This window comes from Marmota flaviventris, chromosome 17 (assembly GCF_047511675.1).
Source record: "Marmota flaviventris isolate mMarFla1 chromosome 17, mMarFla1.hap1, whole genome shotgun sequence".
NCBI lineage: Eukaryota > Metazoa > Chordata > Mammalia > Rodentia > Sciuridae > Marmota > Marmota flaviventris.
This window is the reverse complement of record NC_092514.1, coordinates 73,712,751-73,719,661: the sequence shown is the minus strand read 5'-3', so window position 1 is coordinate 73,719,661 and position 6,911 is coordinate 73,712,751.

Sequence of the window (6,911 nt, the reverse complement as noted above, 5' to 3'; positions counted from 1 at the left end):
ATCCAAACATCAGTGAGAAGAAAGGCTCTGCGTCTCTTGAACATCTGGCTGAATAGAAGCCAGCTGGTGCGCTCTCTCTCTCTCTCTCTCTCTCTCTCTCTCTGTCTCTGGTTGGTCCATTGCACTCGGCTGTTTTGATTGAGGTGTATAAATGAACTTGTTGAGCCTGGGGGGACCCACTTTGAGAACTGCTGACTTCACGACCCTCAGCACCTTCCCTGTGGGAGGGGTGGGCAGGTACCCCTGGCCTGGGTGCGAGTGCAACAGTCCGCACTCGGCTGGGCTCGACACAAACCCAGCAGCACGGGGCTGGCCTTGCACTCACGCCCAGAGGTGGCAGGTGGGAGGTGGCAGGGGAAGATAGACTCAACCCAGAAAGAAAATGTCTTGCCAAAAATATCCATGAGCCGGGGAGGCGGTCCCAGCAGCCCCTCCCCACTCAAACCCATGGAAAGCCAGATGCGAGGCTCCAAGCCAGGACGGAGGCCCAGGGATCAGGCCATTGAAGACACAGAAGAGGTTCCAACCCCACTTTGTGGTACAATGAGAGCCCATGGTGCTCCTGTCTCTGTCCCTCTTCTTAGGCGACAGACGCAAGTGAGCGAGATTCAAGGCAGACAGGACAAAGATAAGTTTAACAACAAGGGAAAATCCTGCAGGAGGCTGTAGGGCCAGGCAGCCCTGCGGGGTGGAGAGCATGGCACCTGGAAGGGCCCGCTGGGTCTGCACGGGCCCCAAGACAGGAGCTGCAGCAGGGGGTGACATCAGCCCTGAGCTGGGGTACAGAGGGGACCTGGAGGCAGCAACTGGAACCAGAGCTTGCAGAGGTGAAGGACAAGCACAGTCCTCCCAGGCTGGGGAGGACCCCTCCTCCCTGTCCTCCCGAGGGACGTCCCAGAGAGGCCGTCAGTCCACAGGATTGGAGCAGCCATTCTAATCAGCCAGGCTGTCCTGGCCCGGAAGTCACCAATAGGCCTTGCCCTCCATTATCAACCTCAGGAGCCATCGTCCCCCTGCTGCTGTCCCCCGTCACCTCTCCCCTACCGAACAAGCAAACGTTCCCAAAAAAGCCTGCGTCCTTCAGCGTCCTGTGGGCCCCAGGCCCCCACAGAAGGGGTCCTGTCATCCTATAGTGACGCTGGGTGACAGCAGTCTCTTCCTGTAAGGACATCACTCTCACCTTGAGGGCCCCACCCCTATGACCTTTCTAACCCTAATTACCTCCCAATGGCACATCCTGGAATTCCCACATGTAAACTTTGGGGACACACGGACATCCCATCTCTGGCACTCTCCAAGGCTCCTTCCAAACACACACACACACACACACACACACACACACACACACACACACACTCCAGGCCAGGGAAACTGCTGGCTGCGCACTTCCTGCCGGGGAATGGATTGGGGCTGTCAGGCAGGAGCTGGATCCCTGAGGCCTTCTGCCCTAGCTGGCTTCCACAGCATTGTCATTTGCAGGGAAACATTCCCAGAGAGAAATGTTTAGCAGAGCTATGCTCTGTCCCCTGCCTCTCCCAGGGCCCCTCCCAGCCCCTGCAAACACACACCCGTTCCCCTTCCTCACTTCCCACTCAAAAAGGAATGTCTCTGGGCAACAGGACCCACATGCAAAGTCTGCATTCAATTAGAAGAACACTTGGCTTTGGCTTGGCTCTGCAGGTGGGGAGGGGGAGGCCTGACATGTCATGTGGCTCTTACTATGACTTATTTCAACCTCACAAATCTCTTGAAGTAGGACACACAATCCCTATTTTACAGAGAGGAAAACTGAGGTCTCACAGCTGGGAAGCCACAGGCCAGGATCCCAAAGGGTTGTCCCCTCCCAGGGCCACGTGCCTTCTACCACATCGCACTCCCAAACCGGAGACCCCCAGGTGGAGTGCTGCCCCTCCTGAGGGCAGATTCCCAGAGGAAGGAAGGGCTGAAGAAGCAGAAGTAATGATTGACCAATGGACCTGACCCCAAGTGACCACACTGGGGATGTTCCCTTTACTTAAGTGAAAGGGGGGATGGTATGCCCAAAGCATGGGCCACCAGGTTGCTGGACAATATGAGCCTGCTCAGGAAAGCAGTGCCCTGACCCTGCTCGCCCTGCCCAGGGCTCTGACCCTGTGTGAAGGCCCTGGCCTGGCTTGCTCGGCGGGCCTGTTGCTGTAGCCACAGCTGAGGCTGGCCAAGTCATTTCCCCCACAGTGGACACAGAGAGAACATCGATGTCTCCAGGGCAAGCACAGCGTGAGGGTTCATTACTGCAGATCCGGCCCCCGCTGCCCTGGAGGAAGAAGCCGCGCCCACCTTTCAGGCAGATCCCCCATCTGGAACCTACCGGCTGGCAAGCCTCTCGGCATGCTGGCACTTGATAGCTGGTGTTTTCATATATAGGCTGCTGCCTGCTGTTACACATATCTGTAATTTGTGGATTTCAACAGGATGCTCTATCAGAGACAGAAGCAAGTTGTTGGCAAAATGTGCAAGTCAAATAAATTAATGGTCTATTAAATGAGGCTCTTCTTTCCAGATAGTCAGAAAGAAAATGTTCCCGATCTATAAATCTGCAGGTATTCACACCTCCTGCAAAACCAAAATCGCATATCCCCCGACACACACAGGCTTGCACAGACAGAGGAGAGCATGGTGGGCAGCCTGTAGGTGGCCCCCAATGACTCTTGCCTCCTGGGACCATGCTCTTGAGGAATCTCCCCCCTCAGCATGGGCTGGACCTCCAAACTTGCTCCTAACAAATAGGATGCACACAGGTGAAAAGATGTCATTTCCAAGATGAGGTTACTAAACCTCCAGCTTCTGTCTTACCGGCTCCCTCTTGATCTGTTACTCACTGGGAGGGACGCTGGCTACCAGGTACCGAGTCGCTCTATGAGGAGGCTCACACGGCAGGAACTCTGGCCAATAGCCAGCAAGGAACTAAATTCTACCAACCATCTGTGAGTGAGCTTAGGAGCAGATTGCCCCTGAGTCGAGCCATCTATGAGAATAAAGCTCAGCCAACACCCTGGGGCACTCTAGACTCATGAGGGATTTTGAGGCAGAGGTGCCCTACCAAGCTGTGCCAACACCCCATAGAAACTCTGAGACAGCACTTGTTGCTTTAGGCATCTGAATTTTGGAGTAATGTGTTACACAGCAGTAGCTGACTAATGTGCAGACACGGGGACTTGATACAAGGACAAGTACTAAGTGTCCATGTGCCCTTATTCATGCAGTCATAAATAAGATACATATCTAAAAAAATGAGCAGATTTATTCAGGGTTGTTGTATTATTGTCATTTTAATATTCAAACCCAAATTCTTCCAAAGCCGGAGGAATCCACTGGGCCTAAGGCAGGAGGAAGAGAGAGAGGGGATTTCTGAAGCCAAGAAGCTCGGCTTATCTGACTTACCTCCAGTAAGTAACTCTCCCCTTCCAGGCCTGGGAGAACTTCAAGTGTCAGCCAAAGAGGAATCCACTCTGCCTATTACGGAATATAATTTCTATTCCTAATTCCAGCTTTTAAGAATCATTTTAATTTGGACGTCTTACATGCAGGAGAAGAAACTGTCCACAGTCTCCTTAATACAGTAGCTAACTGAACGCAGATCCAAGCCACATTACCCAGCATGCTGCCTGCCTCCCCTGGGCCAGGGGCTGCAGGTGTTGACATGGAAAACGGGGAGCTGGGCTTCTTTGCTCCTCCCCAGGCCCAAAGCCATTACCCTGCACCAGCCTCACGGGCTCAAGGACCTTCCCAAACCTCTGGTGTGACCTACTGACTTATCCTCTCGGCGGGATGCCCATGAGGACTGATCACCTGAGAGTCATTTTTTTCAAAAAAAAAAAAAAAAGGGAAAAGCAGAAACAGCAGTAAGAGCTGCCTTCCCTGAATAGAACGCCGGCACCCCCAGGAGAGCCCGGGAGGTCCACTCGGGCACAGGAACCCGTCCAGCGTGGCCTGGTGTGAGGCTCCGAGGCGGCAGGTGGGAAGGTGAGGAAGAAGAGAGTGGACCTGGGCAGGGCCCTGGAGGAGGGGCAGGGCCAGGCAGCTCAGGGAAGGGCCTGTGGGCTCAGAGCTTTGGCCACACTGAGGAGGTACAAGCAAAAGTGTCCTAAGGGCCAGAGCCACCTGAAGGACCAGCATGGAGACGGCGGTGCACCCTGAAGATGGCCTGTGGGCTAGGGCCTTCCTCAGGCCCATCATGGCAGTCGGGGGCTCCCCATGCACAGCACAGAGAGGCACCCACAAACCCCCCAGCACACCCAGGGGCCCTGTGATAGCCCCAGACCTGCCGTGACCTGGCCCAGACCTGCCCCAGCCTCGAGCAGAGCCGGGATGGAGAGCAAGGCTCCCGGGACGGACCTCCCAGAGAACCTGAGCCTCCCCTCTGGAAAAGAAAAGAGAATGAGGCCCCAGCTCCTCTGGGGGAAGAACCTTCTAAAGCCTGCCCCTGCTGACCTCCCCGCGAAGGGCATTTCCAAGCCCCGGTGGCTTCCTGAAAGGCAGCGATTCAAAGCTCTGAAGACGACAGGTTTCCCTCCCCCACTCCCACCCATGGAGGGTGCCCCGCAGGCCCCTCCAGAGAGAGGCCCCCGCACATCTGTAACCAGACGCCTCGATGATTGTTTGGTCTCCTGGAAGCTGGTAAATAATTCAGGAGAAATGCTTTCCCCCGTTTTAATTAATCCACATAGAATTTCAGCGGCAGCAACATAGACTGGCTGCAGCCGGGCCCAGCAGGTACGGGCGCCTCATTACCCCAACTCCATCGCTAATAGAGATTTCACAGGAAGAAACTCGCACCCCACTGAAACGAGGAGGCCCCCACCAAGCGAGAAGTCCTGGGGCTCAGAAGAGGCTCAAACCCCGTTCCGGCCCCAGCTCATCATTCAAGCGGAGCGTGAAGATCAGGTCAGGAAGCCAGCGCAGCCAGGCCATGGGCACCCGACCCTGGACAGGGAGGAACAGAAACGGCCATCTGCACTCAGGGCTCCTCGCTGCTGACGCTCAGCCTTGTTCGACCGTCCCACAGTCCCATGATGCCCTCTGGGATGCCGCGAGGCACACCAAGACCCAAAGAAGGGGGCCTGCCTCAAAGCCATCCCACGGCCCAGGCAGAATGGAGGCCCCGCCCAGGACTCTCCCCACGTGCTCTAAACGGGGGCTGTCCTGAGGCAGAAGATGAGGAGAGATGGCCCCTCTGCACAAAATATGGGGGGAAACAGGATGCTGAGACCAGAGAGCACACGGGTGGCCAGGGACGCCCTCGGCAAGGCAGGTGCCGTCTCAGGTGGCACAGAATGGAGGGGGAGCCCCGTGTGTGAGCCAAGGGGCAGGGGTCGCTTCTCTGGGGACTAAGGAGAGTGGACCAGATGGAGCTCAAGGGGTGGAGGCCTAGAAGAAAAGGCTTTGGTTTGTTTTGGGGGCTTATGAGGTGAGGGAAGGTGCTAGAGGAGGAGATTGCAGACGTGAGGGAGCGAGGCCAAGGTGGTCTGTCAGCCCACCTTCTAGAGAGCCCCGGGAGCGAGGGCAGCTGGGAAACAGCTGGGCGGCACCTGGCCGCACACTCACTCGCTCTCCTCCGCAGCGGGCGGGCAGTGGCTCCCAGACAGCCCTGGCCACACTCGAGACCCATGAAGGAGACCTTATTTGGAAACAGTTCTTTGCACATGTAATTAAATTAAGGGCTTTGAGATAAAATCAGTGAGGATCATTCAGTTTGGCTGAAATCCAATGAAAACAGGGCCGGATCTGGGAGGGAGGAGAGGGTCACGTGAAGACAGAGGGAGAGATTGGCGTGATGTGGCCACGGCCAAGGAGCCACGGGCAGCTGGGAGAGAGGAGGGACCCCCTCCTCTAGAGTGTCCAGAAGGAAAGTGGCTCTCTGGCATCTCCTTTTAAAGATGTTTTTAGGGGCTGGGGTTGTGGCTCAGTGGTAGAGCACCTGTCTGGCATGTGTGAGGCGCTGGGTTCCATCCTCAGCACCACATAAACAAACTAAACAAAATAAAGGCATTGTGTCCATCTACAGTGAAAAATCTTTTATTTATTTATTTATTTTTAACGTGGTGCTGGGGTGGAAGCCAGGGCCTCACACGTCCCGGTGCTCCCCCCCTGAGCTGCACCCCAGCCTGCTCTCCAGCATCTTGATTTTGAATGTCTGCCTTTCAGAACAGGAAGAGAATCAGAGTCTGCTGGTTTAGGCCACCAGTTCACGGTCAGTTACAGCTGCCCAGGAAACTAACCTGCCTCCTAAATTCAGGCTCCTGAGAGGCCAGGACTCATTCTACAGATGGAGCATCAAATAGCCAGGAAGAAGGGACCCTGCCCGGCCCGGCCCGGGGCCAGAGAGAGGAGCTGAGGAGGGGCAAGCAGGTCACTGGGAGCCCGAGCTAGGGAAGCCAAGGGAAGCCGAGAGGCCGGCCCAGGCAGGGCAGGGGCCGCTCTGCGCAGGACACTCAGGTGGGGTCCGGGGTGTGCGAACGTGAGGGGCTGGCGGGTGGACACACAGCAGGGCCACAGCCGGGTGAGCAAATCCACTGTTTCAAGACTTGTCTCAGTTGGGCTTGGGGCCGATAACTGTTAGCACACTTACAGCTTGTATGATGGTTGATTTTCTAGAGGGACTTCTGAAAATCAAGGGGGCTTGCTCATGGATGGTGACGTGTAACAGTAACCATATGACATACTCAATTATTTAACCCTGGAATTGACTCAGACCAGTGTCCCCAAACCCTCCACAGAGGATCTCCATACCCCGTCCAGGCTAAAAGGCATCCCCTCTGTATCCGTGCTGTTCCCTCCCCTCTCCTTGCCCTGATTGCCACTGGGTGAAAACAGTGGCCGGAGTGTCAGAGTGTCCCAGGGCGCCCATGGTGTGCCCCTGAGGGCCGCAACTC